This window comes from Patiria miniata, unplaced genomic scaffold, assembly GCF_015706575.1.
Source record: "Patiria miniata isolate m_02_andy unplaced genomic scaffold, ASM1570657v1 HiC_scaffold_11, whole genome shotgun sequence".
Lineage (NCBI taxonomy): Eukaryota > Metazoa > Echinodermata > Asteroidea > Valvatida > Asterinidae > Patiria > Patiria miniata.
The window spans coordinates 7878847-7899738 of NW_024037049.1; the positions used below are offsets into that span (position 1 = coordinate 7878847).

A 20892-nucleotide genomic window follows, 5' to 3' on the forward strand; every position below is an offset into this window, starting at 1 on the left:
CAAGATCACGTTCTGGGAATTACTTTGCAGTTATTCTTTTTTCTCCACCGATGTTTGTTTGGTATTTTCTACGATCCAAATTTGTCATGTTACGCCGTGTAGTCTGCATGGCTACCGTACATAGGCCGCAGTCACTGGTTCCGGTCCTACATCATAGCTTTGATTCTGTTAGCATGCGGTGGGAACCAGCGATTACCGATGGAAGTGCTGCCGCACGGAACATCGTACAGTGGCATGGCTTCGATGTCTTCCATCACAAATGCGTCAGAAATATAGGCATTTTCGTCAAGATTTATCGTGTCTTTATCGTTTACCGTCTATTTATCGTGGCTTATAGATTCGTATTGTCCTAGAGAAGATACCAGTATTTAGAAGGGGTGACACCTGAAATTCATAAATCATTCATAAATGCCTAAATTGCATAAAGCATACATGTATATACCAGCCGTGTAATGATTTGTTCCCATATTTGTATTACATTTGTTTGGTTTGTTTATTTTTTTATAGTATATTTTGGTGATTCTACTTAAACATCCTTATTTCATTAACATTTTCTAAAGCATTTTCTAAAAGAGGCAGGAGCTGTTGTTACGAAGTCACTTCAAATCCAAGCAGACAACATAACAGACAAAAATTTAAATAAAGGGAAAGGAACACCCAAATGAATGAGGATCGGAATCAAGGAGTTTTTGGAAATGAAATTAGAATTATTTTAATTATTTACAATCCACAAATTAACACACAAAAACCAGATTAAATAAGCAGATGGGAAAGCAATTAATTATACATTACAAATCAAGTAAATCATATCATACGGTTGGCCATTGGTGAGAGGGGAGGTACCTCCAGAGGGTGGAACCCTGGACTGCAGTCTGCCGGAAAAGTTCGGAAGTCGCGAGAGAGAGTTCTTGTCATAACGACTTGCGTCTTGATCGGCGACCTCCGAAACCGGGCGCTTGGTGTGATGGACGGTACGGGTGTAGACCGGATCAGGGGAACGATTGTGCTAGCTGACCAGTCGACGAAGTGCCATAGCAGAGGGGCGTGGCACCGGCGGGAACGGCACCAAGACACTGGCCCAAGCCAAGGAGAGCCAAGTCAGCGGTCAATCTGGCAGTCGTGGTGGTAGGGACCGTGCCCCGTGCAGACGGCAACGGGCAAGGCACGGCCAAGTCAGGGGCCTCAGCAAGCCAGACGGTCGGGCAGCATGGCATCGCCGGAGAGCGAGTCCCTTGACCACACCTCAGCAAACTGCAGTTCAGAATCTTCAGAACGGCGAAATTCCAGAGCTTTTAAGTCCGGCAGGGAATTCCAATGTCCATTCCACTGGTTAGGAATGTGGGTTGGACTCCAGCGCGGAGTCCCAATGCGGGACCAAAAGTTTGTTGCAACAAAAGGGGACTATGCAGGACGATCGCGGGCCATTGGCCTAATTTACATGAAGTTAATTTGCTTAAACCTTAAACAATTTACGAATTCTTAACACTGTGCAGACATTGTATGGGCACAAAATATGCTGACCTCAGTTGTTATGACAAGAAAATGGGACTTCCACAAGATGGGCATTGATACGTCACGAGCTTTCGATACCATCAAGGGGAAACGCATCCTAGATGTCCTACTACAAGCAGGCTGCAATGAAGATGAACTAAAACTAGTAAGATCACTGTTAGCAGGGACAAAGCTCAGGGTCCGTGAAAAAAAAACGAGCTGTCAGACCCATTTGAGACCCTAATAGGATCCCCCAGGGTGATAGCCTATCACCAGCACGTTTCACCTGCTACCTTGCCGCTGCACTCTCATCCGTCCGAGAAAGCTCCAACAGGCCAAACCCACCGGTCTCCAGCCTAGGTCTGCCACTAGAAATGGAGTACACAGACGATGTTGACTTCCTGGATGAAGAAAAGAAACCCCTGGACCATCTCCAGCCAGTAGCAGCGGAGAAACTGAAAGTCGACTACTTGTTCATGAACGAGACCAAGACAGAGTTTACTTATGTATGTTTACTTATGGCCAAAGAGCCTTTTCCTTATCAGCAACCAGGCACGCTACTAACTGTGCAATGAAGAACCCCTCTCATCAAAGGTCACAAAGCAAAGATGGTCAAAAAAGTTGTGTGCATTTCCCTTGCCTCCAGATATCATCAAGTAGTCTTGCCAAACCTCAGTTTTGATGAGCTTCAAAATCACCAATTTCATTACTGGTACACTTTACACTTTACAGTTTAATGGGGTAATACCCCATTAAACTTTATATTGCACAGCAGGTATTAACGATTTATGCAAATTAAGCACCCTTCCAAAAATAATTTCAGGTGTCACCCCTTCTAAATATCTTCTTTAGGGCTAAATGAATCTATCTGCCAAATTTGGTGCCTTGGTCCAGTCGGTCACAATTCCAATCATATGCCACCTGACTAGATGGAGTTCAAATCTAAGATTTCTTCACATTAGGGGCCATTCGAAATTTTCAATGTTTTTAAATTTCAATTTTTGTTTTCAAATTATTTTGAACCACCCACCCACCCCCAATTTCGATTAATAAAAAAACTGATTTGTCATGCAGTATTAAAAATCCAAAAACATGTACATGCACTTGCATGTACATACATGTATACTTGAACATGTACATGTATACCCATGTACATGTGTGTGCAGTTCAGTGATGGCGTGAAGTTGTCAGTCTTCCTCTTTTGCACTGGTGTCCTGCAGATTTTTTGTGTTTCGCCAGCTGATATGCTGTTGGGAGAGACAGGTTGCAGTCTTAATTGGAAGCCACAAAGATGGCCGTGGTTTTGTCGTTTTCAGGATGAGGTGGGTGACATGTGAGATTGTGCCAGTCACGTGAGCTAGCTGAGAAAAACATTAGGTTTGGACAGACCTCACACAGAAGAGGATCACTAGAGGAGAGAGATGGGTAAGTTGTGCTGTCAGGTGACTCACAATAGCCTAGGCCTCTCCATAGAAAACAATATTTTAAAATAAACACAAACCCGAGTCTGAGAGAGTCCAATTTCTTCACAAATATTCATCTCAATAAAAGTCTGTTTGAGATTTCGAAATTATTTCTAAAATGGCCCCTTTTAAAAAGTTAGTCAATTCATTCACTCATTCATTCATATTGGTTTAATTCAATCCATTATCGCAGTTAAAAACTGAATTGCAATGGATTTAACAAAATAATAAACTATTCAACACCAAATCAACAAATTATTTGACAACAATCACCATTACAATTTACACACACAAACAAAAAACCATTAAAACACGAACAATGACTTTTACAGTTCACGTGTAAAAGTCAATGACAGTAAACAATAAACATAAGCAAGTCGGTCCAATTCACCCCATACATGCAAGACCATCAAGAAAATGCCAGACAGATATTCTATAAAATTCCAAAAACATCTTCTAAAATTAATTTTGGAATGATTACAAAATCATAGTTCATTTAAATCATAGAGGAAAAAGACATGACCCAAACTAGGCCAAGGCCAAGGCCTATGTGGTTTTTTTTTGGAAAGAAATCCAATACAGTCGTTTTCCTATAGTTCCGGATAGCAAACCTCATTCAGGCTGCTTTCGGCTCAACTATTCCACAAATTCAAGTGACATTGATTAAAAAGTTTACCTTGAGTGATGGAGATGTTACACAACAATTTTTCGAATTTAAGCTCCTTTAAATATGACTTTACGACGTCAAATGTACCAATGACCTTTTTCCTAGTTCTGGATCAGTTCAATCAGTTCCCAATCGATCAAAAACTGCTTCGCGTGAAAAAAAATTTGCACGAGAAAATCAATTTTCTGATTAAGCACATTTCTGATTAAGTATTGTATAATTTTCCAAAAACAGTCCATTCAAAAGAAAGGAACGCTTGCGCGTAGTTCAGGCAAGTCAAAAGATCTGGCCTTTTTATTTTGCCCTTTTTTAATGAAAAGTGAATTTCGATTTTCAATAATTTAGCTTGACCCACCCACCCACAATTTGGAGAAAAAACATTCGAAATTTAAAAACATCGAAAATTTTGAATGACCCCTTACATGACTTTAATACAAATTTTTTAAAAGGTTTCCGGGCCAATAGTGTCAAAGAATTTTCAAATTTACATTTTTCTCTAAGCATGTGACTTTGCGTTTAGTTTAGTAAACGTTTAGAAAATATTTTAAGAACCGTTTTTAACATTTAGCCATTGCAGTAGAATGTGTTTGTAGGCCTATACATGTGCATACCGGTACATACCGGCACTGTCGATGTAAGAACCTTCAATAATCGATATATCAGAAATCCAATATTGATCATATTTGATATTTTGATTATCCCATAAATGAGTAACATCTATAGGAAACAAAAAATAAAAAATCAATATCAAGAAAATCTCGCACCTGTTATTAATTTTGGTTGAAGGCACACTTTTTACATGTCGCCATCCCCTGGCACAGATATTCACGCCCTACAACAGTATAAAGGGTTGCTTAGTCGACCACCTACAGTGATGGTTGCTCAGCAGATTGGAAAATGCATGTGCCCGTGCAGCCACTCACGTACATGTATATACGGAAACATGGTATGCAGTGCTATTCACACATACTGGACAATGGTATCGCCCTACAATGCATGTGCCTGTCCTCTTTCCATTGTTGCGTCATATTGTGCACACGCTTTAGCTCAAACATGACGTAAACAATTGAAAAGGACGACAGTGTGTGGTGGTCTAGGCTATATACTGCCACGTTTGCTTCCGAAATGTTGGGGGTTTTTGCAGGTTTTTTTTTAGAACTGCTTGTCCAAACAACTTCAAACTTGACACTGCACATGCTGGGGTCCCAATTTTCAACTTCATACCGTGCCCGGTTCTGGAGATAATTGATGTACAGACAGACAGACACACAGACACACACACAGATTCCTGGAATTATAGTATAATAGTCCAGGGTCTTCATTTTTTATATTAAGTGCAAAATCACGTGACCCTTCCTTCCAATCTAAACTGGAAACCCCCAAACTATGGTGTTTGGTTGTCCACGAGGGGACTACTTACATGTTGGACCTATAATTGCATATTTCCTTAACTATGTAAATTAACCGCTAAAGTAAAGATTTGCTAGAGTGTCACAGCGCCCACAATAGTCAGAGCCCCGCCATTATCGTCCTCTTTCTTTAGCACAAGTGAGTCACACCAAAGGAGGAGCCCACTGTGGGAAAAGGCGGGCAGGACGGTCCAATAGGTAAGGAGTCCCCTCGTGGACAACCAAACACCATAGTTTGGGGGTTGTCCACTTCGTTCCCTACTTGCCTGTTGGACCTTTCATTGCAAAGACTGGCATCGAAATTGGTGGTGGGAGTGGGCTGCAATGGGATATTTTGAGACGTTGGTGGCAGCAAACATACCGGTCTTATTGAGCATGCGCGCTTTGGCTTAAACATGCAAAAACAATTGAAAAAGGAGTAGTATGTTTGTTGCCACCAATGTCTCAGAAGTCTCCCATTGAGTCAAAGAAGGATACACAAATAAGGAATCCCCTCATGGACTACACATAGGCACATTTATAAACTAAAATGAGCCTTACTCACCCTACTGTTGAGTTGTTGGTACAACAGCTTGGGTTGAGACCTCTTTGGAGAGTTGTCTCCAGGCAGCCAATGGCATGGTGGCTGACATTGTCACCGGCCCGGTCCGCCCCTCTGTTACGAGGACATCTCTCAGGTAACATGACGAAAAAGTCGTTGCTGTTTTCCAGCATGCTGCCTGCATTATATCTTCCACAGAAACACCCTGTAATAGTGCCCATGATGTTGTGACCGCCCTTGTGTCATGAGCATGAACTGTCTGACGGGACTCGTTTAGAGGACTGTCTGGCATTTGGGATTGGACAGCTTTAACTATCCATCAAGAAATTGTGTCATGAGATGCTGGGCTGTGGGGAGGAGTTGAAGTTATGAACAGTTGAGACTCCCCACCCCGGATAGGTTTCATGCGAGCTACATGTATATACCATTTTAGAGCTCTAACTAGGCACCATTTCTTATCTTCGGGGACCGAAGATAATGATTTCATTTCGGGAACAAAGATGTCTGGTGGCTGGAAGTTTTTAGTAAGGAAAGTACTTCGAGGGATGAGACATACTCCGTGCAGCTCCCATCTTATGTGTCCCTTGTCCGGGGTCAATGCATGGAGTTTGCTCCGTCTTCAGCTGTTGCAGCAGTGAGGAGGAAAGCTACCTTGACTGACAAATCCAACAAGGGTACCGTCGCAAGAGGTTTATAGGGCGGGTTGCCAGAGTACGTAGGACCTCTCCTAAAAACCATGCTGGGATAAGTGTACATTGAGGAGGACGCTTCGTAAACATGCCCTTGAGCAGTTGACATAGTGCCAGGTTGTTTGATACAGAGGAGCTATCTTGAAAACTTTGATGCACTGCAGCAATGGCCGACTTGTAATTTTTTTTATGGTGGCCAATGCTAGTCCTGTGTTAAACAGGTGGAGGAGGAAGTCTCCAACCGTGGTTACAGATGCAGAGAAGGGATCCACGTCCCTCCCATTGCACCACTTTAAAAAAATGTCGGAGTTGGCTATCATATGTCTTCCTTGAAGACGATCTCCGGCCACAGGCTGTCAAGACGGCAGCTTCTTCAGAAAGGCCTGCTGTTCGCATGGAACGCTGGACAAAAGCCAACATGTCAGGCGTAGTGATTCCAGATCCAGATGGTTTAATTTGGACCGGGGCTGTCTCAGTAGATCTGGTCTCTGTGGGGGATGATGGGTTGATGAACCAGCAACCTGATCATCGTTTCGAACCAGGTTTGTCGAGGCCAAAATGGTGCTATGAGCATCACCTTGCAGGGTTCCTTTCGTTTCTTGTGCAGTACCCTCAAGAGAATTGCGATCGGTGGGTATGCATATGCATACATGCCTGTCCATTGTTAAGGCAGTGACTGCCCAGGCTTTTGGATCTACGACTCCAGTGCAGTATACCAGCAATTGGTTTTTAACCGATGATGCGAACAGATGTTGGGACGATCCGTTAGATTGAACAGTGTTTGGACAACTTTCGGGTGTAGTTGCTATTCTGTTGGAAGGATCTTTCCTCTGGACAGTGTGTCCGCAGTGACATTCAACTCGACCGGTATGTGACATACCAGAAGAGTTACGTTACGATCTATGCACCGCAGGAGTAGCTTCCACATGTGGAAGCACAACTGGGGGGAATGTGTTCCTCCTTGGCGATTTATGTAGGTCACTACAGTTGAGTTTTCGGATTGCACCATTACAACCTGCTGTTCAACTAGGTTGATAACCTGTGATAAGGCTCTGCGAACCGCAAGGAGTTCCAGAACGTTGATGTGGAAAACTAGTTTGTCTGGCATCCAAAGACCTGACGCTTGCTGTGATTGCAGATGCGTGCCCCAACCCGACCTGCCTACGATTAACCAATCGTCTAGGTAGAGGAATATCATTATGTTCGCTCTTCGAAGTATTGTCGCCAGGGTCTTTATCACTTTGGTAAAGACCCTTGGGAATGTTGTCAGACCAAACGGAAGCGCGAGGAACTCAAAAATTGTAATTTTGGACTGAAAATGAAGGTATTTGCTGTGTTCCTTGCAATAGGTACGTGAAGATTTGCTTCCAGCAGATCTATTGATGCAGCCCAAGATGGTGTTGGGAGAGAATTTAAGACAGTGTGCAGGGTCTCCATTCGGAACCGCCGTGGACGAATAAACCTGTTCAACGGTTCTAGGTTCAGAATAGCAGGCCACTCGCCTTGCTTCTTCTTGAGTGTATTAAAGGAAGAATGTTGACATGAAACCCCATGTTTCTACTGGGCTTTGTATCGGTTGAATTGGTTGTTTTGAAAGCAGGGTTTCTATTTCTTTCACCAATGGCCTGTGCCTTTCCCTGTCTGATGGAACAGGGGTGGGACGTGAAAACATTACCAATGGAGGAGTGCTCGTAAATTCTAGGCAGTATCCCTGTGTTACAGTGTGAAGCACCCAACCATCGGTGCAAAAAAGGGCCCAAGTCTCCCCGAATTGCCTTAAGTGGCCCCCACGGGCCCAATCTGGGGGGCCACGGGTGGAGAACCAGCGTCACCGACGCGGGAGGGAAACCGCGTGCTGCGACCTCTTGAGGTTGGCCAGCCAAAGCTCCATCCGGGAGTTGTCTGCGATGTTGTTGTGGTTGTTGCTGGTGTTGACTGAGCCACAGTGGTTGATTGGGTAGACTTGGGTGTCCGAAAGGAGGGCAAAGGTTTTCTAAACCCATTGGACCTATTAGATGTAGAACTCTAGCTGTTGGCTGTGACTTCTTCAGAGGGGCCTGTAAATTAATACAGTCTGTTGCTTCTAAAGGTTGGCTTCAGCCTCCATCATCGTCTGGAACTGATCCGCAAACAAATCCTTGCTCCATAAAGGAAGGGCCTTCATGCGTCTTCTTGCCCCTTCTCGTCTTCTTGCTCCATAAAGGAAGGGCGTTCATGTGTCTTCTTGCCCCTTCTGAAGGGATGAAGATCGTTTCTAGTACATTGGAACATCTGGAGACTGTCGCTAGTACAGAGACCCTAGCAAATTGGTCTAGGATGATGCGTAATCCATCCTCTAGACACTGAAAGGCGTTAGAGCCATTGCAGGAGGAACACTTGAACTGGAATCACATGCAGTAACCAAGTATTTCGATAATAAAGCATAAATGAAGTCGTTTGCAGACCCATGCGGGATGTTGCATCAACCTTATGTAATACTTCTTCAAGCTTGTTCCGGACAGGATTGGCAAAGGGAGCTTTATGTGATTGTTTCCCTGTATCTGCCGCCATCTTGTCCTTTGCATACTCGGAACTGTTAAAAATTCTTTCGTATCCTGCTTTGGAACCTGAAAGAGATGATATGCTACCTTGGCAAAAGGTTGCCACTTATTCTGACCAGCTATTGCTTTAAGACAGTTAGGAAAAAACTCTGTCCATCGGGATTCTGGAATAGTTGACTTCGGGGAATCCCGTTCTGGTACACCTGTGCGTTTATTAAAACTAGGCCCTGTACCTTGTGAAGATTCCGACTGGTCAGGAATGGGAACCTTTCATGCACAAACCATATCCCACATCACCGCACAAAATCTATTATCGGTAGTCTCCCGGTAGAATCCACGTCAGATGGCCGATCCATCGAAGATGGACCTGGCCGGGACTCGAGGCTACACTTAGGTATTGCCTCGTGTGTAACTACAGCTGTAGTATGAGTACGTGAAGATTTATTGGAGTCTCTGTGCGTAGCGCGGTTGACGTCCGAGTCCGACTCTTGCAATGATTCAGACGGGTGAATAGAAATAGCGCCGCCTGATTCCCGGTCAAATTCTCGATCTTCGGCCTCAGGTTGAGGGGGAATCGGGAGTTGTTGTGGTGTCAACACCGCCAACTGAGCCGACAAAGTTTGTAAACCTTTCAGCAATAATTCCAATGTATTGTCTCTCCGCCTGGGTTTGCGATTGTGTGGGCAGTCCGATGACCAGTCGGAGGTCGGTGACGTACCGACACTTGCTCGTTGAAGAGCTAGAATAACGGCAACGGCGGGATTTATGGGCCCGGCGCCGTTTATTCTTGGGCCGTGATGTTTTTCCAATCCACGGCGATGAGACATTATTTCAGAAATTCCCAAAGGAACATCTGAAAGAACCCCGGGTGCCACCGGCATGCTATGGGTTTGACCGGGCGCCACCAGTGCACAATGGCCAGGACTGGGTGCCAGGTTTAACCCGGCAGCCGATCCTGTCATACCGATCAGGTCCAGTAACGCGATGGGCTGATCGTTTTTTGTTTCTTTGGTTTTGCACCTTCAACCGGTTGCTGCGGACAATCCAGGAAATTCATCCCCGAAGCAATCTGCTCACGGGTAAAAAACCGGCGTCGGTCTTGGGGATCGCAGACGTGGACCAATGCTTTTCTCGGTGTGCCGACTCATCGACCCGGGAGCTCGCAGACTTTCGTCTGGCCCCGGTTTCTACCGAGTCAGGACCGGTGGTTTTCGGTACATCAGGCCCACTTCCGGTCCTTGTCTTTCCCTTATGGGGGCTGGCCTGCGACACTTCCGGGCCCGAAATCTGTCCCCAGGAAAAACTTGCGGCACTGGAACCCTCGGCCATCGGCCCGGCTCCAGTCTGCGAAAGACCCGTCGTTCGTCTGGTAGGATCGTCAAAACCAATACCACGAACGCGGAGGCTCCCTACTTACCTGCTTCGCTGACTTTTTAATTTATAAGTTTACAAATTCCGTCTAAAATTAAACAGATGTAACCAGAAACACACCTAGTGCTTCTGAGAAGCAAATGTAGTGCTGCAACTGAAACTCAAAGTTCGGTTCGGTTCGGTTTGGTTCGGTTGCGGTTTGATTTTTTTCTCCGAACGTCGGATCGGTTCGGCTTCAGAAGTGCATACATAATGTACGTATACATGTCCATATGGCACAATGTATTAGGCAGTACAATGAAAAGCACATAGGCCTGTTCCCCTGTTAGAACAAACAAGTCTGACAGAAATAGGCACCGCAATTTCCACATGCTTTACAACACAAGTTGAAGGATGAATCTTATTTTTGTTGTGTAAACAAAATACTGTTATAATTTGACTTGAAGACTTTGAGGAATAAACATCGTGTATTGCTACCGTGTTAACTATCGCAGCCCTATCCGGCCCGGCAATTATGATAACATTTTCCCACAGGTGCTGACGGTTTTCCCGACGAGTTCCGTCCCGTCCGAGCATGCCCTGATAAGCACTAAAAACTTGCTTCCTGGCAATAATTGCTGATTACTTTTGTTTTAAGAACAAACTGGTCCTTTTACTGTGCCAAACTTCTGAAATCATAATTATTTTAGCAACAAGCTGTCAAGAAGCTACAGCAAAAAAATAACAACTTTTTGATTCGCGACTGCCATGAATATTCATTTCGTTGACGGATCCATCAATTTTGTAAAGGGGTGTTTCACCCTCTTTTGGGAGATTACATCGTTTTTCGAATACATTCTTTACGAAAACAAATATATTGCGAAAATTAAGAACTTATTCTGAACATGAGAAAGGTTTCAGACTCCATAAAAAGTATTTATTTTAAATTTTGACAACTGAAAATGCTGGTAAATTTTGCCAAGGAAAGCACACCCTTCACCGCAATTGGTTTGGTCAAAACGTTCCATGTCACGCGTGCTGGAACACAGCGCAGCAGGGCCAGATATGATTTACATGCAAAGAGCAAGCTTTTCACTGAGAAAATTGCATGCTGCTTATGATTTTTTTTCAAAGCATATCGGCCCAATATCCTATTGTATGCATTGCTAGAACACTGCAAATAATGAAGATGAACTTAACTTTTGTCTTGGCGTAGAGGTGTAAAGAGCCCCATTCATTCATGAAGTTTATGTAGAAATTTCAGTCATTTTTGATAGAAAAAAAATTTGAACTCTCAACTCGCGTTTTCCAGACTTGTGGGCGCTGAAATGTTCATTGCATTATACCATGCGCATGCATGCAGGTTGCCTAAGTAGTCTTGAAAAAAGGTAGGTTATTTTGTTGTCGCGATTCGTAACCAACACTCGTGGCATGTATGAAGACAAAATTAACCTGGTATCCCGCTCCATTTGCACGGCACACTGATTTTACGAATGCTTTAAATCTAACTTCACTGGTCCCCATGCATATGGCCCTCCAATGGATGTATACACAATACACGGTACATTGTACATTGCACACGTACCGGATGCATACTGTACCCGTACGGTACGGTACGGAACTCAGAGTCAAAAGTCAAAAGAGCTATTCTCTATCTTTTTAATTTAAAAAGTGAATTTCGATTAACAAAAATTTCAATAAATTAATTTGACCCACCCACCCACATTTTCACCCAGAGTTTTTGAGAACTGCTCGTGCAAACAACGCACGCTATTCAATGGTGTTGTTTTCACAGGTCAAAGTTTTTGCCAAGTTTGAAGTTGTTTGGGCGAGTGCTTCTCGAAAAAGCTGCAAAAATAAGCGAAGATATTCACCCCTACTGGACGATGGTATCGTCCTGCAGTAAGGTTGCTCAGTCGACTGCAAATTTAATGTGCCCGTGCAGCCACCACAAACGTGTACACATGGAAATATGGTATGCAGTGCTATTCACCCATACTGGACAATGGTATCGCCCTACAATGCGCGTGCGCATCTTTTTTGCATTGTTTGCGTCATATTAAGCACGCGCGCTTTTGCTTTAACATGACGTAGACAATTGAAAAGAACATCAGTGCATGGTGGTCTAGGCTATATTTTGGCGCGTTTGCCTTCGAAAATATTACTTTTTTGCCGCTTTTTCGAGAACCGCTCGTCCAAACAACTTCAAACTTTACACTGCACATTCTCTGGTCCCGAGCAATACACCCGCCGATTTTCAACTTCATAGAGTGCCCGGTTCTGGAGATAATCGGCATACAGACAGACAGACACACACACCACACACACACAGAGATTCCTGGAATTATAGTGATGTCATCGGGTGTCAATTACGCCTCTGTACAAATGATGTCACACACTGTTTACATTTTCCTATGGAGCCAGTGGGGGCCCACAGTCCACTGAGCACCATAGGAAAGCACACACGTAAACAATGTGTGACGTCATTAGTACAGAGGCTTATTACAACCGATTTAAGCTGAAAAAGGGACCAATTACTTTCACCTATAACTCTTAAACAAAATAATCAATGATGTTTGTATTCTGTAATCAGAAAAACCATTAATTGATCAACATTTTTTTTGTCAATTACGTCAATGTCTGAAACTTTTCCGATTCAGCTTCAGCAGAGGCTATTTCCCCTCCCAGTGGAAAGTTGCATCAGTTGTTCCTGTGTACAAGAAGAATAGTAGATCTTGCCCATCAAACTACCGGCCGATCTCTCTACTATCTATTATCAGCAAGGTAATGGAGAACATCATAAATGATAAACTACAGAAACATCTTATTCAAACAACCTCCTATCAGACAACCAATTTGCATTCAGAAGCCTCCACTCTGCCTCTGATCTCCTCACCTATATGTCTCAAGGGTGGCTCACCATCTTAAATGAGAGAGGTGAAGCTCGAGTGGTCGCCCTGGACATCAAAGGCGCCTTTGACAAGAGTATGGCATCATGGTCTGCTTCAAAAACTAGGTTCATTTGGAATCACTATCCAACTGCTTACCTGGACGAAGAATTATTTATCTAACAGACATCTTGAGGTAGTGGTTGCTAGACAGAAGTCAACCTGCTATGAGATCAATGCTGGTGTTCCCCAAGGCAGTATTCTTGGCCTTACTCTGTTCCTAATCTACGTCGAAGATCTACGTGATGTGATCTGTCATTCAGAACTTCTTGCCTATGCTGACGACACCACAATATTCACATTAATCAAAAATTCACCTCCTGAAATAAGATCGAGCATAAAGCTAGCAGCTGTAGTAGAGTCATTTCCCTGGAATCCGTGACCATGTTGCGGATGCCTTTTTTTCTTTGATGGATTTGACAAATATGACCAATTTGAAGAAAAAATAGCTCCTATACACCTCCCAAAAGTGACGGCAAATGTTTTTATGGCACGTTTTTCAAAATGGCCGCCGACGCCACATTGAAATGCATAAAAAGTGATATCTTGGGAACCAGATGAGCCATAAAATGAGGTGTCAATTTCCACTATTTCTGGCATGACAAATCTGCTTAAATGGTATCCATTACGTTTCAGGACCATTGTGACCTCAAAATTCAAAATTGCGGCTGGTAGCCATCTTGAAAAACACCAAAGTATTATATCTCTGGAACCAGAGGAGCAAAACAAACATATTATTTTCAATTAACCCTTGCATTACGATCCATTAAAATGGTTCTTTTGACTTTTCAGGGACTACCATGACCTGCTATTTGACCTGCTAAACGTCAATCTGCAATATTATCTCTTGCGCCAGAGGCTAGTGGTATGTAACTGTAGAGCCATCCCCTTTAAATCCGCCACACCTAACTTATTTGAGTGGTTATTTTGAGTTTTGTCTTTTATTTATTTCTGTAATAACTAATATTAATTTGTTTTACATGTATTATTGTACTGGCTTCAATAAACTTGTTCTCCATTCCATGCATTGTTTGTTTAATATTTACAAATTTGTTTTGCCTTTAATATAGTTGCCATTTGATTATTATGTTTGTTTATTTCAATGGTGATTATAATTAATCTGTTGCTTATCATCATCTGGTTCACAGTTTGATGCTGTTCATTTTCTTGTGCTTGATTTTTTCAATTATTTAATTAAATTATCTTTTTATTTATATTCTTGTTTTGATTATGTTTTTATTTCAGTATTAATGCTTAGGTTTTATTTTTCACAAGTTGCATGATTATTCATTTATGGCATTTTCTATTGTCTCTAACCCTCATATTTACATTCATTCCAAGTTCTCCAATTGTTTTTGTCCACTGATTGTTAGTCTGCTTCTGTAACTGTTGAGTTGAGTGGACATTTCGGTTTTATTTTGCCAAGGCTCTCCATATAAACCCTGACTTTGGAAAATGCCTGTATAACTGCATAGCATTTTGAAGTCTTGGTAATGTAGGCTTATGTGATTCATTTTATGAACATATAATGTCAAACCTAGACAAGAATTATGAAAAAAATAGTCACAGATTCAATGAAAACGAATTGCATATTGAGTTGTGAAACAATGAAAGGCTTTGGAGAAGCAAAACAAAACCGAAGTGTCAACTCAACAGTTACAGAAACAGACTAACAATCGGACAAACACAAATGGAGAACATGGAATGAATGTAGACATGAGGGCTAGAAAATGCCATGAATGTAGATTCAAAGAACTTGTCAAAAATCAAAGCTAAGCATCAATATTGAAGTAAAACATAAACAAACCAACAAAATATAAGTCAACAGATGTATCAGCTGATTAAACTAAAAAAAAAAACCACAAGAAAGTGAACAGTAACGAATCGTTAACCAGATGAATAATAAGCAACAGATTAATATAAACGCACCCGAAAAAAAAAAAATAATCAAATGGCAACTATATGTAAAACACATGAATTTAAAACAACTTGTTATAGGTTATTAGAGAAAGAAATAGGTATCAAGATTAACTCAAAATAACCACTCAAATAAGTTAGGTGTGGCGGATTTAAAGGGAATGGCTCTTCAGTTACATACCAAAGAGCCTCTGGCGCATCAGATAACGTCAAAAGAACCATTCTAATGCATTGTAATGCCAGAATTAATTGAAAATAAAGTCTTATATGTCTGTTTTGCTCCTCTGGTGCCAGAGATATAATACTTTGGTGTTTTTCAAGATAACTACCAGCCGCCATTTTGAATTTTGGGGTCACAATGGTCCCGATACGAAATGAATACCATTTAAGCAGATTTGTCATGCCAGAAATAGTGGGAATCGACACCTCATTTATCAATATGGCGCTTCTGGTTCCCGAGATATCACTTTTATGTATTTCAATATGGCGTCGGCGGCCATTTTGAAAAACGTGCTATAAAAAAGTTTGCCGGCACTTTTGGGAGGTGTATAGGAGCTATTTTTTCTTCAAATTGGTCCTATTTGTCAAATCCACTGAGAAAAAAAAAGGTATCCGCAACATGGTCACAGATTCCAGGAAAATGACTCTACTACTGCTGAACAATTGCAGGAAGACGTGGAACGAATAAGCAATTGGGGACGGACCTCAAAAATATAATTTGAGCCTTCCAAGAGTCAGTATCTAACTGTGTCCACATGAAGGACATCCAAAATCAACCGCCTATAATGTTCCAAGGTCTGATTGTCAGTGATGAGCCGGAGATGACACTTCTTGGGATTACTTTCTCTCGTAACCTGGAATGGAAGACACATCTAAAGAATATCACCCGCACTGCTGGTCAGTGTACTTCAATGTTGCGGAGACCGGGTCCAGTCTTCACCAAGGCAGGTCTTGTTACCATCTACAAGACTTATATCAGAAGCAAGATGGAGTACGCACCTCTAGCCTGGATGAGAGCTAGCACAGTCCACCTTTTGGCTCTTGATCAAATCCAAAGGAAAGCATGCCACCTAATAGGATTAAGCCAGCAAGAGCAACTGAGGCTTAATCTTTACAGTTTATCCCATCAAAGAAATGCTGCAGCAGTCTCCTGTTTTTTATAGGATGCAGTGCAACAAGTGCCCAATCATGTTAAAATCCATGGTCCCACCTGTAAGGCCACCTGCTGCTCGACAAACCAGGCAATCTATGCTCCTTAACAGATATGCTCTTTAGTACCCGGTCCCTCAGGATATGACTGCAGCAAGAACTCTGCGAAGTTTCAATAGAGCTTTCCTTCCGGCAGCTGTGAAGATCTGGAACAGTCTACCGTCATCAGTTCTTTCAGATATACCGTACATTACCAGGGCATGCAGTGCTTCAAATGTAGAGTAAACAAGTTCATTAAGTAACGATTCAGTTTAGGGCAAATGTGATTGCAGTGTGATGCTAAATAGACATGTCCGTTTCACTTTCTGGTGAGTGAGACATACCGGTAGTCCAATAACTATTGTTCCTCTTCTTATTTCTTTTTTTTTTTGTATTATGGGATGGTCTGTTGAAAAAAATCGTAGCTGACCTGCTCCTTAATGTGAGCAGGTCATACAAAAATAAAGTCAGGATCACACTAAAATGATGTCTATTCCAAGTGCCAAGGTCACGAAAATGACACCGCTCTGAAAGCATGTGTGTGCCATGCGTGTGCAGTCGTCATTGGTCAATTCCCAACGCACCGCAACACTCAGCACAAGGGCGGTTTCGTACCCTGCTCCACACGGGATTAAAATGCATTAAGTAAACGTGGAGTAAAGGTGCCTAACTATATAATAAACTTCATAAAATCCAAAGGGATTTTCCATTCTAGTAAGAAAACACACACCTCTGTTTACCTACATTTGCATATCAGGGCGCATGCGCATAAACATTCGCTGAAAAGAATAGCGCCCAAGCCTCACCCTCCACACCCACTACATGTCCCTTAAATAGCCCCGTTACACAAAGACTCCTCCTATTTTTTATTTTTTTTAATTCGGAGGGATGGTAAACAGAGGTGAGTGTTTTCTTACTAGAATGGAAAATCCCTTTGGATTTTAGGAATTCTATTACATAAAACATCTCACCTCTGTTTACCTACATTTGCAGAGTAGCACCAAAAGATTGTAGGGAGGGAAGGGAGATGCAGCAGCAATGGCAAAGTCTAAACTAGGCCTACATGCAATTCTAAATGGCATGAAAAGGTTGCTTAGACTTACCCACGTGCTGCCTATCTATTCTAAAGGAGCTTTGCGGGCTGCTGATTGTGCAGTTTCCTGGAAGAATTTCTGCTAATGCAACCCTCTGCTTGCACAACAGCTTGCAAGGTGTGACAGTGTAAGGGTTCTTCCAGCATTCCAGTTTTCTGATACCTGAAAAAGAGAGTCCAATTCCCTGTATCTGAAAAGGAAGCTCCAAGCAGTTGAGTTCAGGAAGTTGTCACGCTGGGTGTTTCCTGAGCTTGAGATTTTGATCCTTGATTTTGGGAGGGCACCGACAATTGAGCGATCATGGTCACAGAGGCTTGAAGATGATGCTAGATGACTGTACGAGCATTTGCTTGATGAAGTTTCTTGAAGGCTCAGTGCGAGTACTGTAGTTCTGCAGAGCTCGCAGGGGGCACCACCATATCCTCTGCTACTAATGAAGAGGATGTCAACTTGGCCGGAAATATCTGGTCTGGAAATACAACTTAGTAAGTTGATTTATTCCATGTGTTGAACTTCACCTATGGAAAAAAGTAAATGCGGTCATGTGCCAATGGCTATGACCTCGTAAATTAGTGAAATTCCCTTTTTAAGGCAATTACTGCAGCAGCCAGTAAGAATATGGGTTTCGCAAGCTGACAGAAAGGAGAGCTTCAATGTACCTGTTGGTTCCATATGGGGCTTAGGCGAGTGACCCAATGACGGTACTTGGATCCAAGATGCTAGGCCTATCTACCGGTACTTCACAGTTGGAGGTCAACTGATAAACCTGCCGTGCATCAGAGTGATTTTGAGGAAACTGTAGATCTATCATTGGAACCCTGATAGAGGACTACAATTATGGCTCATCGGTAACCCTGGACAGTAGATATCTGAAACTGGTGTGAAAGATGAATACTGATGGGAGAAGAAATCATTCTGTTGAAGTGAATTCAATACCTTCTTTCTGACCAGGTGGAATGTTAGAAGGAACAGCCAACTGGGTGGCTCTGAATTGGACAGGAAGAAAGAGTGAGTTCCCGGACGAAGCATGTAGTACACTACATCTGGACTGTGGAATTGTCCGTCTGGACCAAGACAAGCTTGATTAGGACTTTGGATATGAGCAAATGCAAGGCCTTGAACACTGTCAATAGCTCTGGTTGAAGGAATGCAATTGGCTCTCTTTAGTTGGCCAAGCGCTTGGTACTAAATGACCATCCAGATGGAATCTCAAACCCTGTCCGAGGTACCCATTGCGATGGTAGAAGATGTAGTTACCCGGTGCAGTAGGTCATAGTTAAGATGGGTAACTGGAATCCCTTTGGAGATGACTCTTAGCGTAGATGGGAAGACAAAGGAAAGGCTGCACAGAGCGCCTGTGTGTCATGCACCAGGGAACTAGGTCTATCATCAAGATGCCAGAAGGTTCTGATGCCATCACGTTGTGTCTAACGTTCCCCAGTAATGCCTGAAACAAAGTTGGAAAATGTTTCAAGGTAGGTCAGCTGTCGTGAAGGAGCTTGATACTGAAGATGGCAAACGACATCAAGTGCGAGTTGGACAGACTGTTGTTAAAGGCTATACTGGAGATACATGTAAGGTCTGTTAGCCTATTATATAAAGTACAAGAGCAAATTCCCCCCCCCCCCCCCACAGAAGTGTGGTTGGGGTCTACGAACGAATACTTACCTGTAGAGCAATACTACTTATGCATATTCTCCCTACCGGCAGGTATTTTCCGCTAAGAGTTATATACAATAGCGCCCTCTGGCGCCCTACCCATAATACCCCGTGGCATGCGTGCCTCGTGAGCGTCCTCTTTCTCGAGCGCTAAGTCGGAATACAACAAAGTACCCAAGGCATCGAGAAGAGTGGGGTAGGGGTGAGGGATGCTCTACAGGTAAGTATTCGTTCGTAGACCCCAACCACACTTCTGTGGGGGGGGGGGAGTCTACTTCACTCTACTTACCTGTAGAGCAATACTACTTATGCATAGACTAGCACTGTCAAGAAGGTGGGTCATGCGAGATGCTATTGTGCTTTCACAGGGGCACATAACAATACGTGTAAACCCTGGATGGGCCCGTCCCTCCACATGTGGGTGGACAAGGCAGCCCAAAAAGGTTTGCATGATAAAGACATTAGTCATAATGGTACCCTCAACATGCCAACAGAGATGTGATCCCCGATTTTGGGAATCACACGTAATGAATTACAGCCCACCGATACCTACACATAAGAGTTCGGTGGGGCACACAAAATAAAAATTATCGTGAAAGGCAAAACATCATGACATGGTACATATAGACACTATAAAATGCACATGTACATGTACAGAGCTCAATAAAGAATCAGAGTTAGGAGACACCAATGCTGGGGAGGTCTACGGTCTGAAAATGTCCCGAGAACATGATGGGGCTCAGTCAGTCGCCCTCAACACTGATCTCCCATGCTCTGCCTTTTATTTTGCGCATGCGGACCAATCACACGGATTCTGCCGTTGATACGTCCGTGGTTTCATGGATGACCGTAGCCAACCTTCAGGCAATCTTGTCATGAAAGCCTGCAGGTATGGTGGGGTCACCATGATAAATACATGTCATGAAAGGCCTGCCTGTATGGCAGGGTCGTCATGACAAAAAACATGTCACGAGAAGCCTGCTTGTATGGCAGGGTTGTCATGACAAATACGTGTCGCGAGAAGCCTGTTGGTATGGCAGGGTTGTCGTGACAAATACATTTGTAACTGCAAGTGACTGATTCAAAGCGTCCCAGTGCAGCTAATGTACGACGTTAAAGTCATGATTGGCACCAAAAATTCTCCGTCTGGACAAGAATGATTTGATGCCCGATGGACAGCCATTGTAACCGGTCTGATTCTTCGTCATCATCGGATGAATCAGCCGAATGCGAAGGCCAAAATGACCCCGTTGACTGAGAGCCGTCTGGAGGGGCTAGTTGTACAGAACCACGCGGTGGTGGCTGGGCAACACCCTCGGAGATAATAGACATACATTGTACATAATATTATGCAGATGGTGAAGACTAAACACAAGCGGGGATCCTGGCCCACGGCTAACTGTTCGCGGTAGGTCCCGTTGTCTCTGGACCACGCGACCGTGGCCCACGGCCGGCGAATGTGAAGTCCAGCTCGCCGTAGGCCGGGCTTCCGGTATAGCGCGCAACCATGTGTGGTAAACATGAACATGTACATGTATGAACATGTGTTTTTTTCATTTTTGTACATGTACCTCGTTGTCCTTGGGCCACGCAATCGTGACCAATGAATGACTACTATGAAGCATTCACTGCACATAAAGACTCCAGGAGCATGGCTAACTGTGTGCGGTATGTCCCTTTGTTCACGGGTCACCCAACCGTGACCGGTGCCCGGAGACTGTAAGGCTAGACCAACAACCGAGGGTTGTGGGGCGTGGCTCGCCACTCCAGGGGGGCCACCATTAGGGCCCGTCTGGCGTCCTGCAGACATAGCCGATAGTGTAGGTAAAATCGACTGAAATGCCTGCAGAAAAACAGACCTCGAGATCGAGTCCTCACGTCAGGAGCGTTTGCCCTGGTGGGACCGGTCAGAGGAACCGTCAGAATCTGAAGAAGA

At 43.4% G+C, this 20892-nt stretch overlaps 1 protein-coding gene across 1 annotated transcript in view; it reads right to left on the reverse strand.

Moving 5' to 3' along the window:
• LOC119743514 (leucine-rich repeat-containing protein 9-like) overlaps positions 1-20892 on the reverse strand; it is a 94077-nt gene that overhangs the window by 34941 nt on the left and 38244 nt on the right. The window lies entirely within an intron of this gene.